Source organism: Oncorhynchus keta, unplaced genomic scaffold (assembly GCF_023373465.1).
Source record: "Oncorhynchus keta strain PuntledgeMale-10-30-2019 unplaced genomic scaffold, Oket_V2 Un_contig_2935_pilon_pilon, whole genome shotgun sequence".
NCBI lineage: Eukaryota > Metazoa > Chordata > Actinopteri > Salmoniformes > Salmonidae > Oncorhynchus > Oncorhynchus keta.
Genome location: NW_026286506.1, coordinates 138663 through 150865, shown reverse-complemented (window position 1 = coordinate 150865; position 12203 = coordinate 138663). Strand labels below are relative to the sequence as shown.

The window sequence follows — 12203 nt, the reverse complement described above, 5'->3', positions numbered from 1 at the left end:
TGACGGTGGGTTGTATCAGGTCTGTATCAGGTCTGACGGTGGGTTGTATCAGGTCTGACGGTGGGTTGTATCAGGTCTGACGGTGGGTTGTATCAGGTCTGACGGTGGGTTGTATCAGGTCTGACGGTGGGTTGTATCAGGTCTGATGGTGGGTTGTATCAGGTCTGACGGTGGGTTGTCAGGTCTGACGGTGGGTTGTATCAGGTCTGACGGTGGGTTGTATCAGGTCTGACGGTGGGTTGTATCAGGTCTGACGGTGGGTTGTATCAGGTCTGACGGTGGGTTGTATCAGGTCTGACGGTGGGTTGTATCAGGTCAGGTCTGACGGTGGGTTGTATCAGGTCTGACGGTGGGTTGTATCAGGTCTGACGGTGGGTTGTATCAGGTCTGACGGTGGGTTGTATCAGGTCTGACGGTGGGTTGTATCAGGTCTGATGGTGGGTTGTATCAGGTCTGACGGTGGGTTGTATCAGGTCTGACGGTGGGTTGTATCAGGTCTGACGGTGGGTTGTATCAGGTCTGACGGTGGGTTGTATCAGGTCTGACGGTGGGTTGTATCAGGTCTGACGGTGGGTTGTATCAGGTCTGACGGTGGGTTGTATCAGGTGGGTTGTATCAGGTCTGACGGTGGGTTGTATCAGGTCTGAATGTGGGTTGTATCAGGTCTGACGGTGGGTTGTATCAGGTCTGACGGTGGGTTGTATCAGGTCTGACGGTGGGTTGTATCAGGTCTGACGGTGGGTTGATCAGGTGGGTTGTATCAGGTCTGACGGTGGGTTGTATCAGGTCTGACGGTGGGTTGTATCAGGTCTGATGGTCTGATCAGGGGTTGTATCAGGTGGGTTGTATCAGGTCTGACGGTGGGTTGTATCAGGTCTGACGGTGGGTTGTATCAGGTCTGACGGTGGGTTGTATCAGGTCTGACGGTGGGTTGTATCAGGTCTGACGGTGGGTTGTATCAGGTCTGACGGTGGGTTGTATCAGGTCTGACGGTGGGTTGTATCAGGTCTGACGGTGGGTTGTATCAGGTCTGACGGTGGGTTGTATCAGGTCTGACGGTGGGTTGTATCAGGTGGGTTGTATCAGGTCTGACGGTGGGTTGTATCAGGTCTGACGGTGGGTTGTATCAGGTCTGACGGTGGGTTGTATCAGGTCTGACGGTGGGTTGTATCAGGTCTGACGGTGGGTTGTATCAGGTCTGACGGTGGGTTGTATCAGGTCTGGGTGGGTTGTATCAGGTCTGACGGTGGGTTGTATCAGGTCTGACGGTGGGTTGTATCAGGTCTGATGGTGGGTTGTATCAGGTCTGACTGGGTTGTATCAGGTCTGACGGTGGGTTGTATCAGGTCTGACGGTGGGTTGTATCAGGTCTGACGGTGGGTTGTATCAGGTCTGAGGTGGGTTGTATCAGGTCTGACGGTGGGTTGTATCAGGTCTGACGGTGGGTTGTATCAGGTCTGACGGTGGGTTGTATCAGGTCTGACGGTGGGTTGTATCAGGTCTGACGGTGGGTTGTATCAGGTCTGACGGTGGGTTGTATCAGGTCTGACGGTGGGTTGTATCAGGTCTGACGGTGGGTTGTATCAGGTCTGACGGTGGGTTGTATCAGGTCTGACGGTGGGTTGTATCAGGTCTGACGGTGGGTTGTATCAGGTCTGACGGTGGGTTGTATCAGGTCTGACGGTGGGTTGTATCAGGTCTGATGGTGGGTTGTATCAGGTCTGACGGTGGGTTGTATCAGGTCTGACGGTGGGTTGTATCAGGTCTGACGGTGGGTTGTATCAGGTCTGACGGTGGGTTGTATCAGGTGGGTTGTATCAGGTCTGACGGTGGGTTGTATCAGGTCTGACGGTGGGTTGTATCAGGTCTGACGGTGGGTTGTATCAGGTCTGACGGTGGGTTGTATCAGGTCTGACGGTGGGTTGTATCAGGTCTGACGGTGGGTTGTATCGGGTCTGACGGTGGGTTGTATCAGGTCTGACGGTGGGTTGTATCAGGTCTGACGGTGGGTTGTATCAGGTGGGTGTATCAGGTCTGACGGTGGGTTGTATCAGGTCTGACGGTGGGTTGTATCAGGTCTGACGGTGGGTTGTATCAGGTCTGACGGTGGGTTGTATCAGGTCTGACGGTGGGTTGTATCAGGTCTGACGGTGGGTTGTATCAGGTCTGACGGTGGGTTGTATCAGGTCTGACGGTGGGTTGTATCAGGTCTGACGGTGGGTTGTATCAGGTCTGATGGTGGGTTGTATCAGGTCTGACGGTGGGTTGTATCAGGTCTGACGGTGGGTTGTATCAGGTCTGACGGTGGGTTGTATCAGGTCTGATGGTGGGTTGTATCAGGTCTGGGTTGTATCAGGTCTGACGGTGGGTTGTATCAGGTCTGACGGTGGGTTGTATCAGGTCTGACGGTGGGTTGTATCAGGTCTGACGGTGGGTTGTATCAGGTCTGACGGTGGGTTGTATCAGGTCTGACGGTGGGTTGTATCAGGTCTGACGGTGGGTTGTATCAGGTCTGACGGTGGGTTGTATCAGGTCTGACGGTGGGTTGTATCAGGTCTGACGGTGGGTTGTATCAGGTCTGACGGTGGGTTGTATCAGGTCTGATGGTGGGTTGTATCAGGTCTGACGGTGGGTTGTATCAGGTCTGACGGTGGGTTGTATCAGGTCTGACGGTGGGTTGTATCAGGTCTGACGGTGGGTTGTATCAGGTCTGACGGTGGGTTGTATCAGGTCTGGGGTGTGGTATCAGGTCTGACGGTGGGTTGTATCAGGTCTGACGGTGGGTTGTATCAGGTGGGTTGTATCAGGTCTGACGGTGGGTTGTATCAGGTGGGTTGTATCAGGTCTGATGGTGGGTTGTATCAGGTCTGACGGTGGGTTGTATCAGGTCTGACGGTGGGTTGTATCAGGTCTGACGGTGGGTTGTATCAGGTCTGACGGTGGGTTGTATCAGGTCTGATGGTGGGTTGTATCAGGTCTGATGGTGGGTTGTAATCAGGTTGTATCAGGTCTGACGGTGGGTTGTATGAGGTCTGACGGTGGGTTGTATCAGGTCTGACGGTGGGTTGTATCAGGTCTGACGGTTGGGGTGGGTTGTCAGGTCTGACGGTGGGTTGTATCAGGTCTGACGGTGGGTTGTATCAGGTGGGTTGTATCAGGTCTGACGGTGGGTTGTATCAGGTCTGAAGGTGGGTTGTATCAGGTCTGACGGTGGGTTGTATCAGGTCTGACGGTGGGTTGTATCGGGTCTGACGGTGGGTTGTAGCAGGTCTGATGGTGGGTTGTATCAGGTCTGGGTTGTATCAGGTCTGACGGTGGGTTGTATCAGGTCTGACGGTGGGTTGTATCAGGTCTGATGGTGGGTTGTATCAGGTCTGACGGTGGGTTGTATCAGGTCTGACGGTGGGTTGTATCAGGTCTGACGGTGGGTTGTATCAGGTCTTGTATCAGGTCTGACGGTGGGTTGTATCAGGTCTGACGGTGGGTTGTATCAGGTCAGGTCTGATGGTGGGTTGTATCAGGTCTGACGGTGGGTTGTATCAGGTCTGACGGTGGGTTGTATCAGGTCTGACGGTGGGTTGTATCAGGTCTGACGGTGGGTTGTATCAGGTCTGACGGTGGGTTGTATCAGGTCTGACGGTGGGTTGTATCAGGTCTGACGGTGGGTTGTATCAGGTCTGACGGTGGGTTGTATCAGGTCTGACGGTGGGTTGTATCAGGTGGGTTGTATCAGGTCTGACGGTGGGTTGTATCAGGTCTGACGGTGGGTTGTATCAGGTGGGTGTATCAGGTCTGACGGTGGGTTGTATCAGGTGGGTTGTATCAGGTCTGACGGTGGGTTGTATCAGGTCTGACGGTGGGTTGTATCAGGTCTGACGGTGGGTTGTATCAGGTCTGACGGTGGGTTGTATCAGGTCTGACGGTGGGTTGTATCAGGTCTGACGGTGGGTTGTATCAGGTCTGACGGTGGGTTGTATCAGGTCTGACGGTGGGTTGTATCAGGTCTGACGGTGGGTTGTATCAGGTCTGACGGTGGGTTGTATCAGGTCTGACGGTGGGTTGTATCAGGTCTGACGGTGGGTTGTATCAGGTCTGGGTTGTATCAGGTCTGACGGTGGGTTGTATCAGGTCTGTATCAGGTCTGATGGTGGGTTGTATCAGGTCTGACGGTGGGTTGTATCAGGTCTGACGGTGGGTTGTATCAGGTCTGACGGTGGGTTGTATCAGGTCTGACGGTGGGTTGTATCAGGTCTGACGGTGGGTTGTATCAGGTCTGACGGTGGGTTGTATCAGGTCTGACGGTGGGTTGTATCAGGTCTGACGGTGGGTTGTATCAGGTCTGACGGTGGGTTGTATCAGGTCTGACGGTGGGTTGTATCAGGTCTGATGGTGGGTTGTATCAGGTCTGACGGTGGGTTGTATCAGGTCTGACGGTGGGTTGTATCAGGTCTGACGGTGGGTTGTATCAGGTCTGACGGTGGGTTGTATCAGGTCTGGGTGGGTTCAGGTCTGACGGTGGGTTGTATCAGGTCTGACGGTGGGTTGTATCAGGTCTGACGGTGGGTTGTATCAGGTCTGACGGTGGGTTGTATCAGGTCTGACGGTGGGTTGTATCAGGTCTGACGGTGGGTTGTATCAGGTCTGATCGGTGGGGTTGTATCAGGTCTGACGGTGGGTTGTATCAGGTCTGGGTTGTATCAGGTCTGACGGTGGGTTGTATCAGGTCTGACGGTGGGTTGTATCAGGTCTGACGGTGGGTTGTATCAGGTCTGGGGTTGTATCAGGTCTGACGGTGGGTTGTATCAGGTCTGACGGTGGGTTGTATCAGGTCTGACGGGTTGTATCAGGTCTGATGGTGGGTTGTATCAGGTCTGATGGTGGGTTGTATCAGGTCTGACGGTGGGTTGTATCAGGTCTGACGGTGGGTTGTATCAGGTCTGACGGTGGGTTGTATCAGGTCTGACGGTGGGTTGTATCAGGTCTGACGGTGGGTTGTATGGGTTGTATCAGGTCTGACGGTGGGTTGTATCAGGTCAGGTCTGACGGTGGGTTGTATCAGGTCTGACGGTGGGTTGTATCAGGTCTGACGGTGGGTTGTATCAGGTCTGACGGTGGGTTGTATCAGGTCTGACGGTGGGTTGTATCAGGTCTGACGGTGGGTTGTATCAGGTCTGACGGTGGGTTGTATCAGGTCTGACGGTGGGTTGTATCAGGTCTGATGGTGGGTTGTATCAGGTCTGACGGTGGGTTGTATCAGGTCTGACGGTGGGTTGTATCAGGTCTGATGGTGGGTTGTATCAGGTCTGACGGTGGGTTGTATCAGGTCTGACGGTGGGTTGTATCAGGTCTGACGGTGGGTTGTATCAGGTCTGACGGTGGGTTGTATCAGGTGACGGTGGTTGTATCAGGTCTGACGGTGGGTTGTATCAGGTCTGACGGTGGGTTGTATCAGGTCTGACGGTGGGTTGTATCAGGTCTGACGGTGGGTTGTATCAGGTCTGACGGTGGGTTGTATCAGGTCTGACGGTGGGTTGTATCAGGTCTGACGGTGGGTTGTATCAGGTCTGATGGTGGGTTGTATCAGGTCTGGGTTGTATCAGGTCTGGGTGGGTGTATCAGGTCTGACGGTGGGTTGTATCAGGTCTGACGGTGGGTTGTATCAGGTCTGACGGTGGGTTGTATCAGGTCTGACGGTGGGTTGTATCAGGTCTGACAGGTGGGTTGTATCAGGTCTGACGGTGGGTTGTATCAGGTCTGGGTGGGTGTATATCAGGTCATGGTGGGTTGTATCAGGTCTGACGGGGGTGTATCAGGTCTGACGGTGGGTTGTATCAGGTCTGACGGTGGGTTGTATCAGGTCTGACGGTGGGTTGGTCTGACAGGTGGGTTGTATCAGGTCTGACGGTGGGTTGTATCAGGTGGGTTGTATCAGGTCTGACGGTGGGTTGTATCAGGTCTGACGGTGGGTTGTATCAGGTCTGACGGTGGGTTGTATCAGGTCTGACGGTGGGTTGTATCAGGTCTGACGGTGGGTTGTATCAGGTCTGACGGTGGGTTGTATCAGGTCTGACGGTGGGTTGTATCAGGTCTGACGGTGGGTTGTATCAGGTCTGACGGTGGGTTGTATCAGGTCTGACGGTGGGTTGTATCAGGTCTGTATCAGGTCTGACGTGGGTTGTATCAGGTCTGACGGTGGGTTGTATCAGGTCTGACGGTGGGTTGTATCAGGTCTGACGGTGGGTTGTATCAGGTCTGACGGTGGTTGTATCAGGTCTGACGGTGGGTTGTATCAGGTCTGACGGTGGGTTGTATCAGGTCTGATGGTGGGTTGTATCAGGTCTGACGGTGGGTTGTATCAGGTCTGATGGTGGGTTGTATCAGGTCTGACGGTGGGTTGTATCAGGTCTGACGGTGGGTTGTATCAGGTGGGTGGGTTGTATCAGGTCTGACGGTGGGTTGTATCAGGTCTGGGTCTGATGGTGGGTTGTATCAGGTCTGACGGTGGGTTGTATCAGGTCTGACGGTGGGTTGTATCAGGTCTGACGGTGGGTTGTATCAGGTCTGACGGTGGGTTGTATCAGGTCTGACGGTGGGTATCAGGTCTGACGGTGGGTTGTATCAGGTCTGACGGTGGGTTGTATCAGGTCTGACGGTGGGTTGTATCAGGTCTGGGTTGTATCAGGTCTGACGGTGGGTTGTATCAGGTCTGACGGTGGGTTGTATCAGGTCTGACGGTGGGTTGTATCAGGTCTGACGGTGGTGTATCAGGTCTGACGGTGGGTTGTATCAGGTCTGACGGTGGGTTGTATCTGGTGGTGGGTTGTATCAGGTCTGACGGTGGGTTGTATCAGGTCTGACGGTGGGTTGTATCAGGTCTGACGGTGGGTTGTATCAGGTCTGACGGTGGGTTGTATCAGGTCTGACGGTGGGTTGTATCAGGTCTGACGGTGGGTTGTATCAGGTCTGACGTGGGTTGTATCAGGTCTGACGGTGGGTTGTATCAGGTCTGGTATGGGTTGGTCTGACGGTGGGTTGTATCAGGTCTGACGGTGGGTTGTATCAGGTCTGACGGTGGGTTGTATCAGGTCTGACGGTGGGTTGTATCAGGTCTGACGGTGGGTTGTATCAGGTCTGATGGTGGGTTGTATCAGGTCTGATCTGGTGGGTTGTATCAGGTCTGACGGTGGGTTGTATCAGGTCTGACGGTGGGTTGTATCAGGTCTGACGGTGGGTTGTATCAGGTCTGACGGTGGGTTGTATCAGGTCTGACGGTGGGTTGTATCAGGTCTGACGGTGGGTTGTATCAGGTCTGACGGTGGGTTGTATCAGGTCTGACGGTGGGTTGTATCAGGTCTGACGGTGGGTTGTATCAGGTCTGACGGTGGGTTGTATCAGGTCTGACGGTGGGTTGTATCAGGTCTGACGGTGGGTTGTATCAGGTCAGGTCTGATGGTGGGTTGTATCAGGTCTGACGGTGGGTTGTATCAGGTCTGATGGTGGGTTGTATCAGGTCTGACGGTGGGTTGTATCAGGGTCTGACGGTGGGTTGTATCAGGTCTGACGGTGGGTTGTATCAGGTCTGATGGTGGGTTGTATCAGGTCTGACGGTGGGTTGTATCAGGTCTGACGGTGGGTTGTATCAGGTCTGACGGTGGGTTGTATCAGGTCTGACGGTGGGTTGTATCAGGTCTGACGGTGGGTTGTATCAGGTCTGACGGTGGGTTGTATCAGGTCTGACGGTGGGTTGTATCAGGTCTGACAGGTGGGTTGTATCAGGTCTGACGGTGGGTTGTATCAGGTCTGACGGTGGGTTGTATCAGGTCTGACGGTGGGTTGTATCAGGTCTGACGGTGGGTTGTATCAGGTCTGGTGGGTTGTATCAGGTCTGATGGTGGGTTGTATCAGGTCTGACGGTGGGTTGTATCAGGTCTGACGGTGGGTTGTATCAGGTCTGACGGTGGGTTGTATCAGGTCTGACGGTGGGTTGTATCAGGTCTGACGGTGGGTTGTATCAGGTCTGACGGTGGGTTGTATCAGGTCTGACGGTGGGTTGTATCAGGTCTGACGGTGGGTTGTATCAGGTCTGACGGTGGGTTGTATCAGGTCTGATGGTGGGTTGTATCAGGTCTGACGGTGGGTTGTAATATCAGGTCTCACGGTGGGTTGTATCAGGTCTGACGGTGGTGGGTTGTATCAGGTCTGGGTGGGTGTATCAGGTCTGACGGTGGGTTGTATCAGGTCTGACGGTGGGTTGTATCAGGTCTGATGGTGGGTTGTATCAGTCTGGGTTGTATCAGGTCTGACGGTGGGTTGTATCAGGTCTGACGGTGGGTTGTATCAGGTCTGACGGTGGGTTGTATCAGGTCTGACGGTGGGTTGTATCAGGTGGGTTGTATCAGGTCTGACGGTGGGTTGTATCAGGTCTGACGGGGGTTGTATCTGAGGTGGGTTGTATCAGGTCTGACGGTGGGTTGTATCAGGTCTGACGGGTTGTATCAGGTCTGACGGTGGGTTGTATCAGGTCTGACGGTGGGTTGTATCAGGTCTGACGGTGGGTTGTATCAGGTCTGACGGTGGGTTGTAGGTCAGGTGGGTTGTATCAGGTCTGACGGTGGGTTGTATCAGGTCTGACGGTGGGTTGTATCAGGTGGGTTGTATCAGGTCTGACGGTGGGTTGTATCAGGTGGGTTGTATCAGGTCTGATGGTGGGTTGTAGCAGGTCTGACGGTGGGTTGTATCAGGTCTGACGGTGGGTTGTATCAGGTCTGACGGTGGGTTGTATCAGGTCTGACGGTGGGTTGTATCAGGTCTGACGGTGGGTTGTATCAGGTCTGACGGTGGGTTGTATCAGGTCTGACGGTGGGTTGTATCAGGTCTGACGGTGGGTTGTATCAGGTCTGACGGTGGGTTGTATCAGGTCTGACGGTGGGTTGTATCAGGTCTGACGGTGGGTTGTATCAGGTCTGACGGTGGGTTGTATCAGGTCTGACGGTGGGTTGTATCAGGTCTGACGGTGGGTTGTATCAGGTCTGACGGTGGGTTGTATCAGGTCTGATGGTGGGTTGTATCAGGTCTGACGGTGGGTTGTATCAGGTCTGACGGTGGGTTGTATCAGGTCTGAGGGTGGGTTGTATCAGGTCTGACGGTGGGTTGTATCAGGTCTGACGGTGGGTTGTATCAGGTCTGACGGTGGGTTGTATCAGGTCTGACGGTGGGTTGTATCAGGTCTGACGGTGGGTTGTATCAGGTCTGACGGTGGGTTGTATCAGGTCTGACGGTGGGTTGTATCAGGTCTGATGGTGGGTTGTATCAGGTCTGACGGTGGGTTGTATCAGGTCTGACGGTGGGTTGTATCAGGTCTGACGGTGGGTTGTATCAGGTCTGACGGTGGGTTGTATCAGGTCTGACGGTGGGTTGTATCAGGTCTGACGGTGGGTTGTATCAGGTCTGACGGTGGGTTGTATCAGGTCTGACGGTGGGTTGTATCAGGTCTGGGGGTTGTATCAGGTCTGATGGTGGGTTGTATCAGGTCTGACGGTGGGTTGTATCAGGTCTGACGGTGGGTTGTATCAGGTCTGACGGTGGGTTGTATCAGGTCTGACGGTGGGTTGTATCAGGTCTGACGGTGGGTTGTATCAGGTCTGACGGTGGGTTGTATCAGGTCTGACGGTGGGTTGTATCAGGTCTGACGGTGGGTTGTATCAGGTCTGACGGTGGGTTGTATCAGGTCTGACGGTGGGTTGTATCAGGTCTGATGGTGGGTTGTATCAGGTCTGACTGATGGTGGGTTGTATCAGGTCTGACGGTGGGTTGTATCAGGTCTGACGGTTGTATCAGGTCTGACGGTGGGTTGTATCAGGTCTGACGGTGGGTTGTATCAGGTCTGACGGTGGGTTGTATCAGGTCTGACGGTGGGTTGTATCAGGTCTGACGGTGGGTTGTATCAGGTCTGACGGTGGGTTGTATCAGGTCTGGGTGTATCAGGTCTGACGGTGGGTTGTATCAGGTCTGACGGTGGGTTGTATCAGGTCTGACGGTGGGTTGTATCAGGTCTGACGGTGGGTTGTATCAGGTCTGACGGTGGGTTGTATCAGGTCTGACGGTGGGTTGTATCAGGGGTCAGGTCTGACGGTGGGTTGTATCAGGTCTGACGGTGGGTTGTATCAGGTCTGACAGGTGGGTTGTATCAGGTCTGACGGTGGGTTGTATCAGGTCTGACGGTGGGTTGTATCAGGTCTGACGGTGGGTTGTATCAGGTCTGACGGTGGGTTGTATCAGGTCTGACGGTGGGTTGTATCAGGTCTGACGGTGGGTTGTATCAGGTCTGACGGTGGGTTGTATCAGGTCTGACGGTGGGTTGTATCAGGTCTGACGGTGGGTTGTATCAGGTCTGACGGTGGGTTGTATCAGGTCTGACGGTGGGTTGTATCAGGTCTGACGGTGGGTTGTATCAGGTCTGACGGGGGTTGTATCAGGTCTGACGGTGGGTTGTATCAGGTCTGGGTTGTATCAGGTCTGACGGTGGGTTGTATCAGGTCTGACGGTGGGTTGTATCAGGTCTGACGGTGGGTTGTATCAGGTCTGACGGTGGGTTGTATCAGGTCTGACGGTGGGTTGTATCAGGTCTGACGGTGGGTTGTATCAGGTCTGACGGTGGGTTGTATCAGGTCTGACGGTGGGTTGTATCAGGTCTGACGGTGGGTTGTATCAGGTCTGACGGTGGGTTGTATCAGGTCTGACGGTGGGTTGTATCAGGTGGGTTGTATCAGGTCTGATGGTGGGTTGTATCAGGTCACGGTGGGTTGTATCAGGTCTGACGGTGGGTTGTATCAGGTCTGACGGTGGGTTGTATCAGGTCTGACGGTGGGTTGTATCAGGTCTGATGGTGGGTTGTATCAGGTCTGGGTGGGTGGGTTGTATCAGGTCTGACGGTGGGTTGTATCGGGTCTGACGGTGGGTTGTATCAGGTCTGATGGTGGGTTGTATCAGGTCTGGGTTGTATCAGGTCTGACGGTGGATTGTATCAGGTCTGACGGTGGGTTGTATCAGGTCTGACGGTGGGTTGTATCAGGTCTGACGGTGGGTTGTATCAGGTCTGACGGTGGGTTGTATCAGGTCTGACGGTGGGTTGTATCAGGTCTGACAGGGGTCTGATCAGGTCTGGGGGTTGTATCAGGTCTGACGGTGGGTTGTATCAGGTCTGACGGTGGGTTGTATCAGGTCTGACGGTGGGTTGTATCAGGTCTGACGGTGGGTTGTATCAGGTCTGACGGTGGGTTGTATCAGGTCTGACGGGGGGGTTGTATCAGGTCTGACGGTGGGTTGTATCAGGTCTGGGTGGGTGTATCAGGTCTGACGGTGGGTTGTATCAGGTCTGACGGTGGGTTGTATCAGGTCTGATGGTGGGTTGTATCAGGTCTGACGGTGGGTTGTATCAGGTCTGACGGTGGGTTGTATCAGGTCTGACGGTGGGTTGTATCAGGTCAGGTCTGACGGTGGGTTGTATCAGGTCTGACGGTGGGTTGTATCAGGTCTGACGGTGGGTTGTATCAGGTCTGACGGTGGGTTGTATCAGGTCTGACGGTGGGTTGTATCAGGTCTGACGGTGGGTTGTATCAGGTCTGACGGTGGGTTGTATCAGGTCTGACGGTGGGTTGTATCAGGTCTGATGGTGGGTTGTATCAGGTCTGATGGTGGGTTGTATCAGGTCTGACGGTGGGTTGTATCAGGTCTGACGGTGGGTTGTATCAGGTCTGACGGTGGGTTGTATCAGGTCTGATGGTGGGTTGTATCAGGTCTGGGTTGTATCAGGTCTGACGGTGGGTTGTATCAGGTCTGACGGTGGGTTGTATCAGGTCTGATGGTGGGTTGTATCAGGTCTGGGTTGGGTATCAGGTCTGACGGTGGGTGTATCAGGTCTGACGGTGGGTTGTATGAGGTCTGACGGTGGGTTGTATCAGGTCTGACGGTGGGTTGTATCAGGTCTGACGGTGGGTTGTATCAGGTCTGACGGTGGGTTGTATCAGGTCTGACGGTGGGTTGTATCAGGTCTGACGGTGGGTTGTATCAGGTCTGACGGTGGGTTGTATCAGGTCTGACGGTGGGTTGTATCAGGTCTGACGGTGGGTTGTATCAGGTCTGACGGTGGGTTGTATCAGGTCTGACGGTGGGTTGTATCAGGTCTGACGGTGGGTTGTATCAGG

The 12203-nt window shown here is 54.0% G+C and overlaps 1 long non-coding RNA gene across 1 annotated transcript in view; it reads left to right on the top strand.

Moving 5' to 3' along the window:
• LOC127923336 (uncharacterized) overlaps positions 1-7534 on the top strand; it is a 42731-nt gene extending 35197 nt beyond the window's left edge. The window contains exon 3 of the long non-coding RNA XR_008114148.1: positions 7489-7534. This is a non-coding gene — a long non-coding RNA (uncharacterized LOC127923336). The remainder of the gene's footprint in view (positions 1-7488) is intronic.
• The last annotated feature ends 4669 nt before the right edge of the window (positions 7535-12203 follow it).